Raw genomic sequence first — 16,948 nt, 5'->3', positions numbered from 1 at the left:
AACACTAACCTGAGTAAGTGTTCTAATGTTGATCAAAATACCAGAAAATATCCATCTAAGAATAACTTAATTTTCTTTCATTTTGAAAACTGACTTTTTTTACAAGGAATGAGAGTTAAGTCCCTAAGACTAACAGACATAGGATTGTTGTCAAAAACCAGAATGCAGACCCATTTATTTTGTTCTTTTATGACAGACTGTGAGAGGCTTTGAAATGAACCAAGAAGATCACCTGGCATCTTCAATGGAAAACTAGGCACTATGTAATGTGCACCTTCCCTAGTTACCTGATTCTACAAGGTCTGCATTCTTCATGACCTTTGAGCTGTTTTATAATTGTAAGTTATAGTTAAATGATAGCAATACAAAGGATTCTTGTCCATACACTTACAAACAAATTCTGTCCAGTGAGAGAGGAATGATTTTCCCCATGTCCCTATGGAAAAAGACAGTTTTGCATAGATTTGTAAATTCATTTCAGCATACCTGATCCTATACACATGCAGTACTTTGAATTCTCCTTTGAACTACTTTTAACATCTTACAGGTTCTCCCATTAATTAATGAGTTAAATAACATCTTTTACATGTGTTCATTTTACATTTATATGAAAATCATGATTCTGTCTAACTTTTTAATCCTTTAACAATGAATTTTATACAACATGTAGTATATACCATGGAAGATGAAATCTTTAATGCAAAAGCTCAAGGGAAGGAATCATCCTTTTCCACTCATACACATATTTAAGGAAGGCCAGACAAAACTTAGGCCCTGTCTCTTTCCAGTTCTGAAATTTTAAGACTCTAAGAAGCACAGTCATTGTTGATCATTCTTGAAAAAGCCCATAATTCACAAAAGAATTCTTTGAAAATTATATTTCCAGCTGCTTTTTTCCCCTAATGCATAGTGTAAACAAAGCACTGTCTCAAGAACAGAGCTTCATCATTTCGGAAATGCTTAGAATCTTTTGTCTGAACTACTTTTGTTAATTACAGTCACTTAAAAAAATAGATGGTTACTCAATATTCTGTAATAACCTATATGGGAAAAGAATATGAAAAAGAATGGATATATGTATATGTATAACTGAATCACTTTGCTGTACACCTGAAACTAACACAACATTGTAAATCAACTATAATATAAAATAAAAATTAAATTAAAAAAATAAATGCATAAATAAATAAAATTTATATTCAATTAAAAAAAAAGATGGTACATCTTCATATTAAGCTAAAAATCTACATTTGACAAATGCTTTTTCTGATCCAAAAGATTTTTTTTGCCAGTCAACAACTGTACAGTCATAAAAATATTAAATACATTTGTTGTTTTCAAAATAATAGTTGTCTTCTATTGGTTATGTCACATGAAAAATTAAATATTTTTTTAACTAACTTGATTCAAATATACATAAACAGCTTAAAGAAGCCAAAGCCAGAAATCAATACACAAACCAAACATTAAATCAACAACATATTTTAAATTCATTAATGCAGGGGGAAAAGGCATATCAATGCTCAGATCTTCCGGCTTCCAAGTCCCAAATTTAAAACAGCTCTGAAACCAGTAGTCTCTATGGAAGCAGCTTTTATCCTCACTCAGGATCAAACTAATCCCCAGACACTCTGAGGAAAGAAAGAGTAAAATCAAGTTGCACCAAAAATCTTTACACTCAGCATTCATTCTAATCTTACAAACCACTTTCATGGCTTGTAACATGCCAGAAAAATATTACTCTAGCAAGTAATTATTTTGTCCAAAAATGAACAGAGCAATTTAAATTGGAAATAATTTGCTGCCCATGTCATTCATAAATCCACGTTACTATAATTCTTGATATGAATGGATAATGCATGTAGCATATCAGGCATTAAATATTCGAAAAGATAAGTTTTCATCCTGTTGAAATTAGTTAAGTAAATACTGGCCGATTAAAACGCATGAAAAGTTAACTCTTCCTTCTCCCTCCCCATCTCTACTCCCTCCAAACCAACAGGAACATTTCAGATGGTAATGTGTGTCAATTAGAAGTAAAGAGAATGCGGATAAACAAAACAACTGGAAAACGTACAGAATGCCACGCCCCAAAAGAGATGTTACCACTTCCAAGTTGCAACTGAAGTTAAAGAACTATAGTGAGAAGTCTTCACTATTTTCAGTAATTCAAAATAAGGTACGTATTGTCCTCCTCCTTGGGAATGTAACTCATTCCAAAACTTTCTTTTCTGACTCTTCTCGCGGCTCTTAAACCTCGAGCATGTGTTGTAGGATTCTATTAAAGCTTCGTAAGAGTATTGTTCAAATACCAAGTAAAAAAAATAACCGAATCATTTAAGATAAAAGTTAACAGGCTTTTCTCTCTACCCCCAATTCAACAATGTATAGATCTGGATACCAAGGAAAAAAAAAAGGTAGATGATTAAATACAGGCATTTCTTCTTCCCAGAGTAGGAAGAGCAATATGGCAGGCAGCTATTTCTTTAACTAAGCCATCTTCTTTTTTCAGATCATCAGAGAATTTGGGTAAATTTCTCATGATGTACAAATCCAGAGAGCAAGGTAAAAAAAGAAACACCGGAAGAAAAAGAAAAAGTGGGAAGAACACAAAAATGCAGTATTCACATTGCCTGGTTGACCATAAACAATAAAGCAAAATATATTCACTGCCACCTTCTTTTCATCTAGAGAGAAAAGGAAAAAAATAACACAATAGCCTCTACAAATATATATCATAAAATACCCCAACTTTTCCAAATATTTTACCTCCACAGCCAGATCACTGTGCTAAGGTGAGCAAAGTCTCTTCAGATGGGGTCAGGCAGTAGAGTGCTTCTAAAGACCATGCCCTAATGCTATTCAAAGTTTCTTATAACCTGCTTTACCACCTGCTCTAGAGTCCCCAAATTTAAAATTACTTCTATCACCTACCCCCTTTTCAAAATCTCCCTTAAAGGTATCCCTTAAGAAAACTAGTTAAATTCAACTGAAAGTGTAAATGACAAACAGGTACACATACTCTTTAACCCTTGGAAAAACGTTACTTATTGATTCAAACAAATCTCTGTGGCAGAATTTTTAATAGTTTGAGAGTTTTTCTTCTTTCTTTCTTTGTTCCTTTTGTTTTCTCTTTTGGGGATGGAAGCACCATTATACCTACTCTCATACAGAAGAAAGAAGAGAGAGAGAAAAAAATGCCAAGTCCAAAGTTCCCATGTCCTATCTCTACTGAAGAAAAGAGGCATTTGTTACTGTGAAGTCTCCTTCCACAGCTCTTGACAAATCCATTCTTCAACATTAAATCATGGGAGGTGATCTCCTACTTCCACCACCCCCATGAACAGGAAAGAGAAAGCCTGCCCTAACAAAGTGTGACCTACTATATGCTAGCTTCCAAAATTTTTTGATAGGTGTATGTGTGGGGCATTTTGTGTTTTAAAACATCTTTGCAAATTCTTTGATTTCACTCCCATCAAAAAAACAGAGTCTGGGAATTCCCTGGTGGTCCAGTGGTTAGGACTCCACATTTCCACTGCTGGGGGCCTGGTTTTTTTTTTTTTTTTTTTTTTTTTTTTTAAATTTATTTATTTATTTATTTTTGGCTGTGTTGGGTCTTCGTTTCTGTGCGAGGGCTTTCCCCAGTTGCGGCAAGCGGGGGCCACTCTTCATCGCGGTGCGCGGGCCTCTCGCTATCGTGGCCTCTCCTGTTGCGGAGCACAGACTCCAGACGCGCAGGCTCAGCAATTGTGGCTCACGGGCCCAGCCGCTCCGCGGCATGTGGGATCTTCCCAGACCAGGGCTCGAACCCGTGTCCCCTGCATTGGCAGGCAGACTCTCAACCACTGCGCCACCAGGGAAGCCCTGGGGGCCTGGTTTTGATCCCTGGTTGGGGAACTAAGATCCCACAAGCCACATGGTGCAGCCAAAAAAAAAAAAAAAAAAAAAAATTAGGTAAGGTCCAATTCTCCTCCCCACAAAGAGAATGATGAAGCAGAAGTGACACTGAGCAACCTCGGAAATTAGGTCATAAAAGGTGATAAAATCTCTGCCTGGCACCTTCCCAGTTCAGGCAAGTTTGCAGTCCTGAATTACCATATAAGGTATCCAGCCACCCTATATCCCTGATTCTGGAGAAACCATGGGACAAGACCTCAGAGGGTTAGAGACGTCCGAGGGGTGCCAGCTGTTTCAGTCTTCCGAGCTCTGCCACCAGACTTGTGAATGAGGAATCCTTGGAGATGACCCCAGGCTCAGCTACCATCTGCCTCTAACTGCGTAACAGACTTTGGTGAGGAAGCGTTTTAGATGATTCCAGCCCCAGCTATCATCTGATTGCATCCTCATGAGAAACCGTGAGAAAGAACTGCCTAGCTGAGCCCAAACTTCAGAATCATGAAAGATAAAAGGAGTGTTGTTTTACATCACTCAATTTTGGCATGGTGTGTTACACAGCAAAAGATAACCAAAACAGATTTTGGTATAGGGAGTGGGTTACTTCCACAACAAAAAGTTAAAATGTTTAGTTTTGGGACTGGATGGCAGGAGAAAGCAAGAAGGGCCTTGAAAGTGTTAGTGAAAGCCTGAAGGGTCTTAAGGACACTGGTAGGAAGCTGTCAACAAAGACTTAAAACAGGGATCACCAAACTACATTCTATGGGCAAAATTCAACCTGCTGCCTGTTTCTGTAAATAAAATTTTATTGGAACACAGTAACACCCATTTGCTTACATCCTGTCTATGTCTATGGCTGCTTTCTCACTATGACAGCAGAGTTGAGTAGGTGTGCCAGAGATCATAAGGTCCAAAAAGCCTAAAATATTTACGATCTGGCCCTTGACAGAAAAAGGTTGCTAATCCTCGGCTTAAAAGAAAGTCAGGAAAGCCTTACTGGAAGCTATAGAAAAGGAGAAACTTATTAGATAATGGTGGAAAGTTTAGCAAAGCTTTCACCTGCAGTTATGTGAAAAATAGAAAATATAACTAATGAACTGATGAATCTGGGTAAAGAGATTTCCAGGCATAATGTCAAAAGTATCAACTGCTTTTTTTAGCTGTGTGCCACAAAGTACAGGTAGAGAGAGATAAGAAAAAGAAGGAATTATATAATTTTCAAGCAGAATATAGAGGACATATAAAGGAGTCAGGACTTGCTAGGTCCAAAAATAACTGTTTCTTATTCCCAGGCTCCCCATATAGCAAACGTTTCTCAAATTAAGAAATGCCCTCTGGGCAAAGATCAAATCCAAGGCAGTGTCAGGGAAACATGGCCTAAAGATTAAATTTTTGTTTAGACCAAGGGTTGGCAAACTTTTCCCATAAAGGGCCAGATAAATATTTTAGGCTTTGAGGGCCATACACAGTCTCTGTTGAACATTCTTCTTTTATTTTTTAACAGCCCTTTAAAAATGTAAAAACAGTGGCTCCCCTGATGGCGCAGTGGTTAAGAATCCGCCTGCCAATGCAGGGGACACGGGTTCGAGCCCTGGTCTGGGAGGATCCCACATGCCGTGGAGCAACTAAGCTGGTGTGCCACAACTGCTGAGCCTGCGCTCTGAAGCCCGTGAGCCACAACTACTGAAGCCCATGAGCCTGGAGCCTGTGCTCTGCTACAAGAGAAGCCACCGCAGGGAGAACCCTGTGCACCGCAGTGAAGAGTGGCCCCCGCTCGCCACAACTGGAGAAAGCCCGTGCGCAGCAACGAAGACCCAATGCAGCCAAAAATAAATAAATAAAATAAATAAAAATTTTTTAAAAAATAAAAATTTAAAAACAGAGAATTCCCTGGTTGTCCAGTGGTTAGGGCTCCCCGCTTCCACTGCAGGGGACATGGGTTTAATCCCTGGTCAGGGAACCAGATCCCGTGAGATGCGCGGCGCAGCCAAAAAAAAAAAAAAAAGTAAAAACAAATCTTAGATCACTGGCCATAGTTTGCCTACCCCTAGTTAAGACTCCAAAGAGATTTTAAGGTGGAGTCTCACAGATGCTTTCAAACATAAGGCTTTCTAAGAATATTAAAGGTGTTGTCCCACAAAAGGCTTAAAGGAAGCTGACAGGGTTCAGGACATGCTACCCCAAAATATGGCACCCTAGCATATTGAATATTTTAAGCTGAAGAATCTTGAGAAAAGATCAGAAAGAGGAAGGTCACTCTGTGGGGGTCTTCCCCCCACCTTCTCCCCTGAAGCAAGTCATAAAACCCTCATGTAAGAGGTGTCCTCCCTATACCTGGAAGAAGGGAACATCTGTATCTCCGAAGACAAAGGGACAAGGAAAGGAATCCTAACAAACAGGCCTTGCTAAATTTCCCCCAGTTTACTACACTTACTTCATACTCTTTGATCTATCATTTCTCCACACTGTCCACTCTTCATTAAACCTAGCATAAAAATACTCAGGTTCAAACATTTCTTTGAGTCTTCATTTACATCTCCCATTTCACATAAAATTTATATCAGATAAATCTGTATACTTTTCTCCTCTTAATCAGTCTTTGCCAGTTTAATTTTCAAACCCAGCCAGGGACCCTAAGAGGGTCAAGGAAAACTTTTTTCTCCTCTACAAAGCCTAAGGTAGAGAAGGGGTTTATCAATGTGTAAATGTGGCTTTTGTCTAATAGAGTGAACCCCTCAGTAAGAGTCACAGAGAATTTTACGTTCAGAAACATTGTCATCTTGGACTAAAAAAACCAGAGACAGTACAAAATAAAAAAAGGCTTTTGGGACCCCCACTCCACCCTGCCCAAAGCTCTGTGGGCAGGAAACAGGCTGGGAAAATTACTTACCTGCAAACAGAGAATACATTTTATGGAAAAGGAATGATAATTCAAAGGGCAAAACCAAGAGCCGTAGAGGACGGTTCCTAGGCAGTAGGGGCTGAACCCTAATCAAAAAACTAGCAATATGTTGGCTGGATTTCAGAACTGGTACGGACCGGTGACTATTGTGTTCCTTACATTTTTTTCTTTATTTTTGAACAGGAGTGTCTACAGTTGTTATCTTAGGCCCATCCATTATTGCATATTGGGTGGGCTGGGTATGGAGAAAGATAAGGTGATTCTTTAGTCCACAGGTCTTCAAAGTGAAGGCAAGGGTACTCAAGGAGCTATACCCAAGGAACTAATATATCCAAATAGCCTTATCTGCACCTGGATCTGATTTAGATGACATGATCCTGGATCTCTAGCCTGAGCCTGATGCTGTACTAGATAAGACTTTGGAGGCTTTGAGAAGGAGTGCTTGTGTTTTACATGTGGAGGAAGATAAATACTGTAATTTGTAGCCAGAGAGAAGACTAAAGTGGCTTTGAAATAAGTCTGCATATTCTTGACACTCCTCCCAGCAAGAGGTGGAGTCTAATCCCCTTCCCTTTGAATATGGATTGGCCTTAGTGACTTGCTTCTTTTTCTTTTTCTTTTTTTTAATAAATTTATTTATTTTATTTATTTATTTTTGGCTGTGTTGGGTCTTCCGCTGCTGTGCGCAGGCTTTCTCTAGTTGCAGCGAGCGGGGGCTACTCTTCGTTGCAGTGCGTGGGCTTCTCCTTGCGGTGGCTTCTCACTGCGGAGCACGGGCTCTAGGTGCATGGGCTTCAGTAGCTGTGGCACGCGGGCTTCAGTAGCTGTGGTGCGCGGGCTTCAGTAGCTGTGGCACGCGGGCTCAGTAGTTGTGGCTCACAGGCTCTAAAGCGCAGGCTCAGTAGTTGTGGCGCATGGGCTTAGCTGCTTGGTGGCATGTGGGATCTTCCCGGACCAGGGATCGAACCCGTGTCCCCTGCACTGGCAGGCGGATTCTCAATCACTGCACCACCAGGGAAGCCCCAGTGACTTGCTTCTAATGAATACAATGCAGTGGAAATTGACACTGATTCTGAATTTAGGTCATAAAAGACAATATAGTTCCCTTCTGGCTCTCTTACTCGGAACAAGTACTTTTAGAGCCCTAAGTCTCCAGGTAAGAAGTCTGGCTACCATGAAGCCCCTATGTTGGAAAGACTACACAGAAATAGGGAGAGATATCAAGGATCCCCAACTATTCCAGTTTCTACCTATTTGGACTTCCCTGCTCAAGTGCCATGCATGTGAGTCTGGTAGGAAGCCTCCAAAATAACCCCAGGCCCATCTAACTACCAGTACATAAGAGGACTCACAGAAGAATCACTTAGCTGAGCCCAGTCAACACCCAGAACCATAAGAGTTTTATGCCAAATTTGGAGTGCTTTTGTTCCTTAGCAATAGATAACTGCAACAACATGCCTGGAGACCCTAGCCCAAAATGTCAAGAGGTGAAACTTAGCCTGCCTTTCTATATTACCAACGACGATTAGTGAATAATCGTTACTAATATATAATAACCACTATTTCTAAGGTCTCTTCATTGTTAAATGCCATGATCAAAGTTCAGAGAAAATAAATCTTTTGCATTTGAAGATATACAATTCAATACGTTTTAGATCACTGGCAGGGAATTTAATGTTCTAGCTCTTAAAAGAAACAATGGAATATGATGTTCACAGATTATAAACATGGTTAAGCTCAACTTCTGTAGAGAAACTAAAACAGCTGAGCCAAGAACTAATTGGACCCAGCAGAATGGCAGAAGGTACTCTGGAATAGGAAGAGTAAAGAGGCCTGAGGTCAAGAAAACTTACTCTGAAAATGTAATTACTTTCTCCACTGTATAAACACTTCCAACTAGACATTTTAAGGAAAAAAGCCTTAATCCTCTATGAAAACAAATAACTAAAACATCCTAAATTATTTAGCAGCAGTTTAATTCACCTTTTTTCACTCTTTCCTAGACTGTCACATGTTTGATTTAAAAAAATTTTTTTTTCAGCAAGCAAGCATTGAGAAGAAAAAATCAAATATAATCACTTTGAGAAGAAATTTTAAAGAATAAAATACATGTTCTGCTTTAGATATGATTCTTTGAACACTAAGTAATGCATATACCCCCAAGTAATACACATACCCAGCATATACATTACATATACCCAAGTTTGGGTAACTAAAAGGAAAGAGAAGGTCAGTGTGCAAAAATCTATTTAACCCATAATATGGCTGATTTTAAATATCAGTCTGGGTTCTGGGTCCTGATAGCAGAAAGTCATCTAATACAAAGGGACAAGAAAGATTCTCTCTTGCTCACAGGGCAGAAGTTTAGGCTCTATACAAATTGTGAAATAAGTAAAGGTCATTCTTCCACAGAGAGCCCACAACTACCTAATTCTTCCTTTCTCATTCAAAAGTCCCTCAATAAAGCTGACTTCAGGTGTCAGAAAAATACTAAATTCATTCAACTAAGTCACATTAAAGAATGAATTTTTGAGAGCCCCTAACCTTTCCATGAGATAAAAGACTGTAAACAGTATAATGCAATAAAATGGGAAAAATTCTAGTTTCCCCCAAAAATTTCCTTTAACCTCTACATCAAAGAGATGGGGCCATTATATTTACCACTGGATTCCTCAGCACCTAGTACAGGGATAAGCACATTAGTAAGCACTCGAAACTGCATAAATGAATATTTTGCTTTTATTCCCCATATAAGAAATATGCATTCTAGTTCCATTCTATCAGTAACGAGCTACATAACCTTTGGCAAGGTACTGGATCTCTCAAGTTTTAGTTTCCATCACACAACATAAAATGAGGTGAGGTGCGGACTGGGAATGAGGATTAGATAGTAAGTCTCATGAGGCCAGTGACTGTCTTATTCACCTCTACATCTGTGTCTAACAAAGTGGCTAGGGCACATTCAAATATTTACTGGACAAAGTTTCTTCCAGTTCTAGGACTTCCCTGGTGGTCCAGTGGTTAAGAATCCGCCTTCCAATGCAGGGGACGCGGGTTCGATCCCTGGTCAGGGAACTAGGATCCCACATGCCGCAGGGAAACCAAGGCCATGCGCTGTAATTACTGAGCCTGCGGGCTCTAGAGCCCACCCGCCACAACTAGAGAGAAGCTCGCGTGCCACAACTAAGACCCGACACAGCCAAATAAATAAATAAATAAATCTTAAAAAAAAAAAGTTTCTTCCAGCCCTGACCCTATAATTCTTCATCGTTTTTAACTTAGCTTTTTCAGCATACAGTATTATAGTTCACTAAGCAGGATATTTAAGACTCCTCCTCTACACTGAGATCAGTTCCAGTAAAGGCCTTTTAAAACAAAACACTTCTAAAATCTTCTCCACCTCTCCACACAGGTGCTTTGTGTGACTGATATTATTCATCCCCTGGATGCAGCTTCTAGAAAGGTAAGATTTGGACAAAGACAGGATGCCAGAAGCAATACAATTTTCCAGATTCTTCTGAATTGGTTTTATTCCAGTTTGATTTTATTATGCTACTTAAAACACTATTAGAAGTACCTGGAATAATCAGGTTAATCCATTTGCAATCCAAAAATGTATTCCAAAGCCAAATATTATTATTATCTATTCCATATGCCCATCCTTTAGCATAAATGACTGAGAGCTACATCCATTTATTTAAGTTCATGTTTTTCACAGCATGCAACCAACACTACCACCTACTCATTATTTAGAGTCCTTTCTGTAGCACTATTATAAAAGGTTACATTTAAGAGGACCTTGGGGAATTCCCTGGCAGTCCAGTGGTTAGGACTCCGAGCTTTCACTGCCGAGGGCCCAGGTTCAATCCCCAGTCGAGGAAATAAGATCCCGCAAGCCGAGTGGCGTGGCAAAAAAAAAATTAAAACTTTAAAAATAAAAGGACCTTGTGCCTTTGGAACACTATCACTCCAAATTTGGTGTAGCCTTCAAAAAGTTGGCACATCTCTGCTATCAGGTAGTAATGAGCATAATAAATTCAAGGACTTCAGCTAGAACAAATTATTATGATTGACATATTCCCAAATTATTAAAGTCTAATAACAACTTTTGAAATATTAATCTATATCCTCAGTAGCAATGTACAGTCTGTACCCTGCCAATGAGCACTTACATTATGTCCATTCAATCACCCACTAGGTACCAGACACTGTTCTAGCCCAGGGGTCAGCAATCTTTTCCTGTAAAGGGCCAGACAGCAAATATTTTAGGCTTTACAGGCCTTACAGTCTCTGTCACAACACTCAACTCTGCTGTTGTAGTGTGAAAGCAGCCACAGACAATACAATAATGAATGTACATGGCTATGTTCTAATTAAACTTTACTTACAAAAACAGGCAGCAGGCCATTTTTAGCTTGCCAGCCCCTGTTCTATGCCTATGGGGAGACAGCAGTGAAACAAATTTTTTTAAGTAAAGTTAAAATTTTTTAATTAATTAATTAATAAAAATACACCTGCATACACACAGCCTGTCAGATGCTAATAAGTGCTATGGAGAAAAGTAAAAGCAGGATCAAGGGGATAAGGACACTCAGGACTTCACTGATAAGATGACATCTGAGCCCAACACCTAAAGGAAGAGGAAAGGCCACACTACCTCCATAGAAAAAGCATTTCAGGGAGAGGTAATGGCAAGTATAAAGGCTCTGAAGAAGAAACAACCTGGCATCTTAAAAAAACCAGCAAGGATGTCACTGTGGCTACAGGGATATGAGCAGAGGAAAGAGTCATAGGAAATTAGGCCAGAGAGGTAAACTGAGGCCAGGTTCCGTACAATCTTTTAAGGCCACTGTCAGAAACTTGTTTTTTACTCTGAGATGGAAAGCCCCTGGAAGGCTTTGAGCAAAGGAGTGACAACCCAACTTGACTTACTTTTTAGGGGATTGTTCTGGATGTCTGCTGAGAACAGACTGTACAGAGATAAGGGCCGAAGTAGAGAAATCAGTCAGAAGGCTAATGCAATAATCCAGGAAAGAGACAACGGCAGTTTGAATCTTAGTGGTAGCAGTAGAAACGGTGATCAGCTTCAGCATGTATCCTAAAGGTAAAACTAGATTAGATGTGAAATGTTACAGACAGAAAAGCATCAACTAGGTTTAAGGCTCCAGTAATCAGAAGGAGAGTCTCTATTTCCTGTTGTGGGGACGACTGTGGGAAAAATCTTGAGGGAAGCATATTAAGTTCGAGATGCGTAACAGACACCACGTAGAGATGTTAGGTGGGCAATGAGATATACAAGTTTGGAGTTAATATACTTTTACATTATGATTATTCCCAGTACGTTTGACCTCTCCAACTGGGTTATAAAATCCTTAAGAATAAAACCCCTGGACTTCCCTGGTGGCGCAGTGGTTAAGAATCCACCTGCCAATTCAGGGGACACAGGTTCAATCCTTGGTCCAGGAAGATCCCACATGCTGCAGAGCAACTAAGCCCGTGAGCCACAACTACTGAGCCTGCACTCTAGAGCCCACAAGCCACAACTACTAAAGCCCGCGCGCCTAGAGCCCGCGCTCCACAACAAGAGAAGCAACTGCAGTTGAGAAGCCCGTGCACCGCAACGAAGAGTAGCCCTGCTCGCCGCAACTAGAGAAAGCCTGAGTGCAGCAACAAGGAGCCAGTGCAGCCATAAATAAATAAACAAATAAATAAATTTTTTTAAAAAGTGAAACCTCGTTTTCACTTTACTCACAGGTATTATCCCCAAGACTACTTACTTTATACACAGTTTTAATAAGATTAGATTTCTAGTTTCTGAATTCATAAATGATAGAAGCAGCAAATTCTAAATGGTGGCGCCAGGGGGTGGAAGACAGCAGCTAAAACTGACAGCTGACAAAGGAATACATAGAAATTATAAAATGCTGACGAAAACTAGAAATATCCAGCATTCCGAGATTACAGTCGTCCCTCAGTATCCACTCCGGGGATTGGTTCCAGGACCCCTGCAGATAACAAAATCCTCGGATACTCAAGTCCCTTATATAAAACGTCACAGTATTTGCATATAACCTACGCACATCCTCCTGGATACTTTAAATCATCTCTAGATTATTTTTAATATCTAATACAACGAAAATGCTATGTAAATTAATTGTAAACAGAGTGTAAATACTATGTAAACAGTTGCCAGCCCGTGGCAAATTCAAGTTAGGCTCTTTGGAACTTTCTGGAATTTTTTTTTTTAATATTTTCAACCTACAGTTGGTTGAATCCATCCATGCAGAACCCACAGATACGGAAGGTCGCGTACATTTACTCTAAGAACAAACAGCTGTACATATATGTCATTAAGTCAGCAATTCCTGAAAGTGTTTGTTATAGCACAAAATATTTCTAATTATCTTTAGCGACATTTAATGTTATTAACGTTTTAAATGACATATTTTTAAAATATTGCTAATAAAAATGGAAGAAATGGTATGTAAAAGAGTAAACATAATTTATTTGAAGATTTTATGTATGTGTTATTCTCACAGGATTTGTTAGGGAGCAGATAAAATTACACACATGAAAGTCATTTAATAAACATTACTTGGGACTCGCCCTGTGCTAGAAATGGTAGATATAAGAAAAAGCAAGCCATCGTTCAAGCTCAAGTCTCTTCTTGAGAGATAAAAACATAAACAACTAATTATAATACACTGTGATCAGTGGAATGAAAACAGACTTGGGATTAAGACATCTGGGTTTGAATTTTGCCGCCATTCTTGGCTCACAGTTTGAGCTGCTAACTATGCTTAGCTTGCCGACCATTCAAAAACAGGCGGCAGGCCAGGCCTGTGAGCAGCAGTTTGCCAACCCCTGCTGTACAGGAATATTGGGGATAAAGACAGTGATCAGAATAGCTTATTCTGTGCCCTGTTCCCCTGGCTAAGATAAGGTTTGGAAGTTGCAGAGGCACACATGTAACTGGACATGTAACTTTCCTCCCTATTCTCTTTGCCTGGCTAATTCCCACTCATCTTTCAGGTCTCTGATCAGATGTCACTAACTCAAGAACCTGCACTCTTCCCCTCCTTACCCCCATCTGAGACTGATCCAGTGCTTTTTCTACAGGCTTCCAAAAAGCCCTCACTACTTATATCAGAGCTTTCACATTAAACTGTAATCTCTGTTTAACTGTCTTTCCTGCTAGACTGTAAATCCAGGTAAGGAGGAACCTGTCTACTTGTTCCACATGATCTCCCAAGCATCTAATTCAGTGCCTGGCACATAGTAAATGCTAGGAAATATCCACTGAAATGAGTGAATCCAGCAATAGTTGAGTCTCCTGTCCAGCAACAGCTCTTTCAGAAACCTGTCAGGACACAGATCCTTGGGTACTGACAGGATCTGTTCTCTCCTTCCAAACAGTACTTTCCTCTCTCCTCCCAGGACACAGGTCAAACTCTTTCCCTCTTCTAACTCCTCTGTTTCCTTGGCCCGATTGAAGGAACTGAAAGCTAATTCTGCCTGAAACCTCTTCCCTCCCTTCCTTTTCCAACTCTAAAGCTACACCTCCCCACTTCCTTACTGTAATCGTGCTGTCATTTCCCCAGCAAGCTAGTAACAGTGTCATTTACCAGTTTCCAGGATATGTAGGATATTTAAGAATAGGGTACTGAAAACATCCAAATATTCTACTTTTCAGTAAGAAAGGGGAGAAAATAGAAGCAGGGAAGGTAAACAACAGGAAATAGAACAGGGAATTCTGGTTTTTGAAGAGATGGATTAACAGCTTTTTACTGGAGATCACTTTGGCCCCAGGAGTAGAAAGCAAGTAACAGAGCTCCAGCTCTGCATTCCCCCCAGCCTCTACACCAGCACCAGTAGTCAAGGAACCCCTTTACTCTGCAGCTTCTTCCCATACCTCTATCCTGCACCTACTTATACTACAATTTGCCTTGAAACATCAAGACTAATCTCATTATGATCTCTAACCCTACTTATATCACTCACTACAAGAATCCGAGGACTCTGGAGTCATTCCAAATCCTCCAACTCTCATCCCCAAATGGCTGAGTACATCATCTTTCATGAACCACCCCCCTCTCCCACTCGTCCCTCAATTCCTGAAATCCTTCCATCATATCCTCTGGAACTCATCAGCAAAATCCCCTATATCTTCAACTTCTTGTCTGAATGGTCCCTTCACCTCTTTGCTCTAATTGAAATCTAACTGCTGAGGCCACTGCTCTCTCTACAGTCCTGTCTGTGGTTGTTTTCTCTCCCACACCCATTATACTACTGGGCCTGGGGGTAGAAGAAGGAGGTACTCACCTTGTACCTTCTTTCTGCTTCCAGGTTATTCCCTTTTCTTCCTTCCTAAAAAAAGCCCCTGTCAGACCATACCTCCACCTCCCCACCCCTCTGCTACATCTATCCGGATAAGCTGGGTCACTTCTTCTCAAGCCTCAAAGCTTTTAGTTCCTACCTCATTGGTCTGTCATAACTCCAGGTGATTTCAAATGTTCACCTAGATGACTCTTGTGATACTCTGACCTCTCAGTTCCTTGACCTCCTCACGTGCAACGATCTTGTCCTCTACCCTACTTTAGCCACTCACTCCCTTAGTCAATATCCTAGAACTTGTCAATATGATAACTACAGTCTTTCCATGATCTCCACTTCATCTGCATCCCGCTCTCCAATCACCACTTCCCATCTTTGCAGACTGCTCCTTCTAGCACCCCAACTCCAAGAACATTTTGACCTCAACAGAACTTACAAGCAATTGATCCCACCCCCTCTCCTGTCCTCATTTCCTACCTTAGCTTAGAGCTCAAGGTCCATCATTACAATCACTCCCTTTCCTGCACCTCAGACTTTTGCACCCTCCCACACTTTATCATACTTGCCTGGCAAAACACCTACCCTTGTTAAATATAATTCCCTGTCAAACAACTAAACCCTTTAGGACATTCAAGAGACAAGTGGCATCATATCTGACTTTTGAACTCACAAGGGCTTTCTTTTTCCTCTTCCAGGGACGGTATCTAGAGGCATTCAGAGTGGTCCAGCATTTGACATACCGTTGTAGACTATCCTACAATACAGCCTCTAACAAAACTAGGCTGCCCCAAACTCCTGGAAATAGAATTGCTTACCTTCAAACCAAGAAGGTTGGTAAAGCACCAAAATCCACATGTGGCGTGTACCCAGGCCGACTTCTAGGAGTTTGTGCTGTGAGACCTAAAGTTCTTATGAGGTTGTCTAAAATGAAAAATCATGTCAGCAGGGCCTACTGTGGTTCCATGTGTACTAAATGTGTCCATGGCAGGATCAAGCGTATTTTTCTTATTGAGGAGCAGAAAATTGTTCTGAAAGTGTTAAAGGCAGAAACATAGAGTCAGAAAACTAAACTTTTAAAACGAAGCTTTTTTGAGTAATAATTTAAAAAAATCAAAAGCCAAAAGAGAGTGAGAGAGAGACAATTGAAAATTTGAAAACTGATAGGATATTTGATATTAAGGAATTGTAAAATTTTTGGTGTGGTAATGGTATTTTTTTTGCAGGTGTCCGTATTTTTTAGAGATACAATATGAAATATTTATGCATAAAATATGATGTCTGGGACTGCTTCAAAATAATAGGGAAGGATGGAAGTGGGTAAGACAACAGATAAAACAAGATTGGGGGACTTCCCTGGTGGTCCAGTGGTTAAGACTTCCCCTTCCAATGCAGGGGGTGAGGGTTCGACCCCTGGTCGGGGAGCTAAGACCCCACATACCTCGCAGCTAAAAAACTAAAACATAAAAAAACCCCGAAGCAATACTGTAACAAATTCAATAAAGACTTTAAAAAAAAAAAAAAAAGATTGGCCATGAGTTAATATGTGTTAAAGCTGTGTGATGAGTACATGAGGGCTCTATTTCTTTTGTATATTTAAATTTTTCCCTAATAACATGGTAAAAAATACAACTGTCTCTCTACTCTACGCCTTCAACAAGCAACCAAACATGGCTTTGAAAAGAAAAAGATGAAAACAAACACACCTATACCAAACAGTCTCACTTAAAATTCACAGTTGCTGACTTTAAATGGTCTCATAGCTCAGCATGACAATCCTACAACTTTTGCCTTATCCATTCATTCTCCCACACCCCCCTA

General features: G+C 40.0%; 1 protein-coding gene and 1 pseudogene across 1 annotated transcript in view; one reads left to right on the top strand and one right to left on the bottom strand.

The window, feature by feature from the left end:
- SPATS2 (spermatogenesis associated serine rich 2) overlaps window positions 1–16,948 on the bottom strand; it is a 141,421-nt gene that overhangs the window by 98,773 nt on the left and 25,700 nt on the right. The window lies entirely within an intron of this gene.
- On the top strand, window positions 13,593–16,227 carry LOC132373734 (large ribosomal subunit protein eL34-like; annotated as a pseudogene).

Source organism: Balaenoptera ricei, chromosome 10 (genome assembly GCF_028023285.1).
Source record: "Balaenoptera ricei isolate mBalRic1 chromosome 10, mBalRic1.hap2, whole genome shotgun sequence".
Taxonomy (NCBI): Eukaryota; Metazoa; Chordata; class Mammalia; order Artiodactyla; family Balaenopteridae; genus Balaenoptera; species Balaenoptera ricei.
The sequence above is the reverse complement of the archived record's forward strand: the minus strand, read 5'-3'. Positions and strand labels throughout refer to the sequence as shown.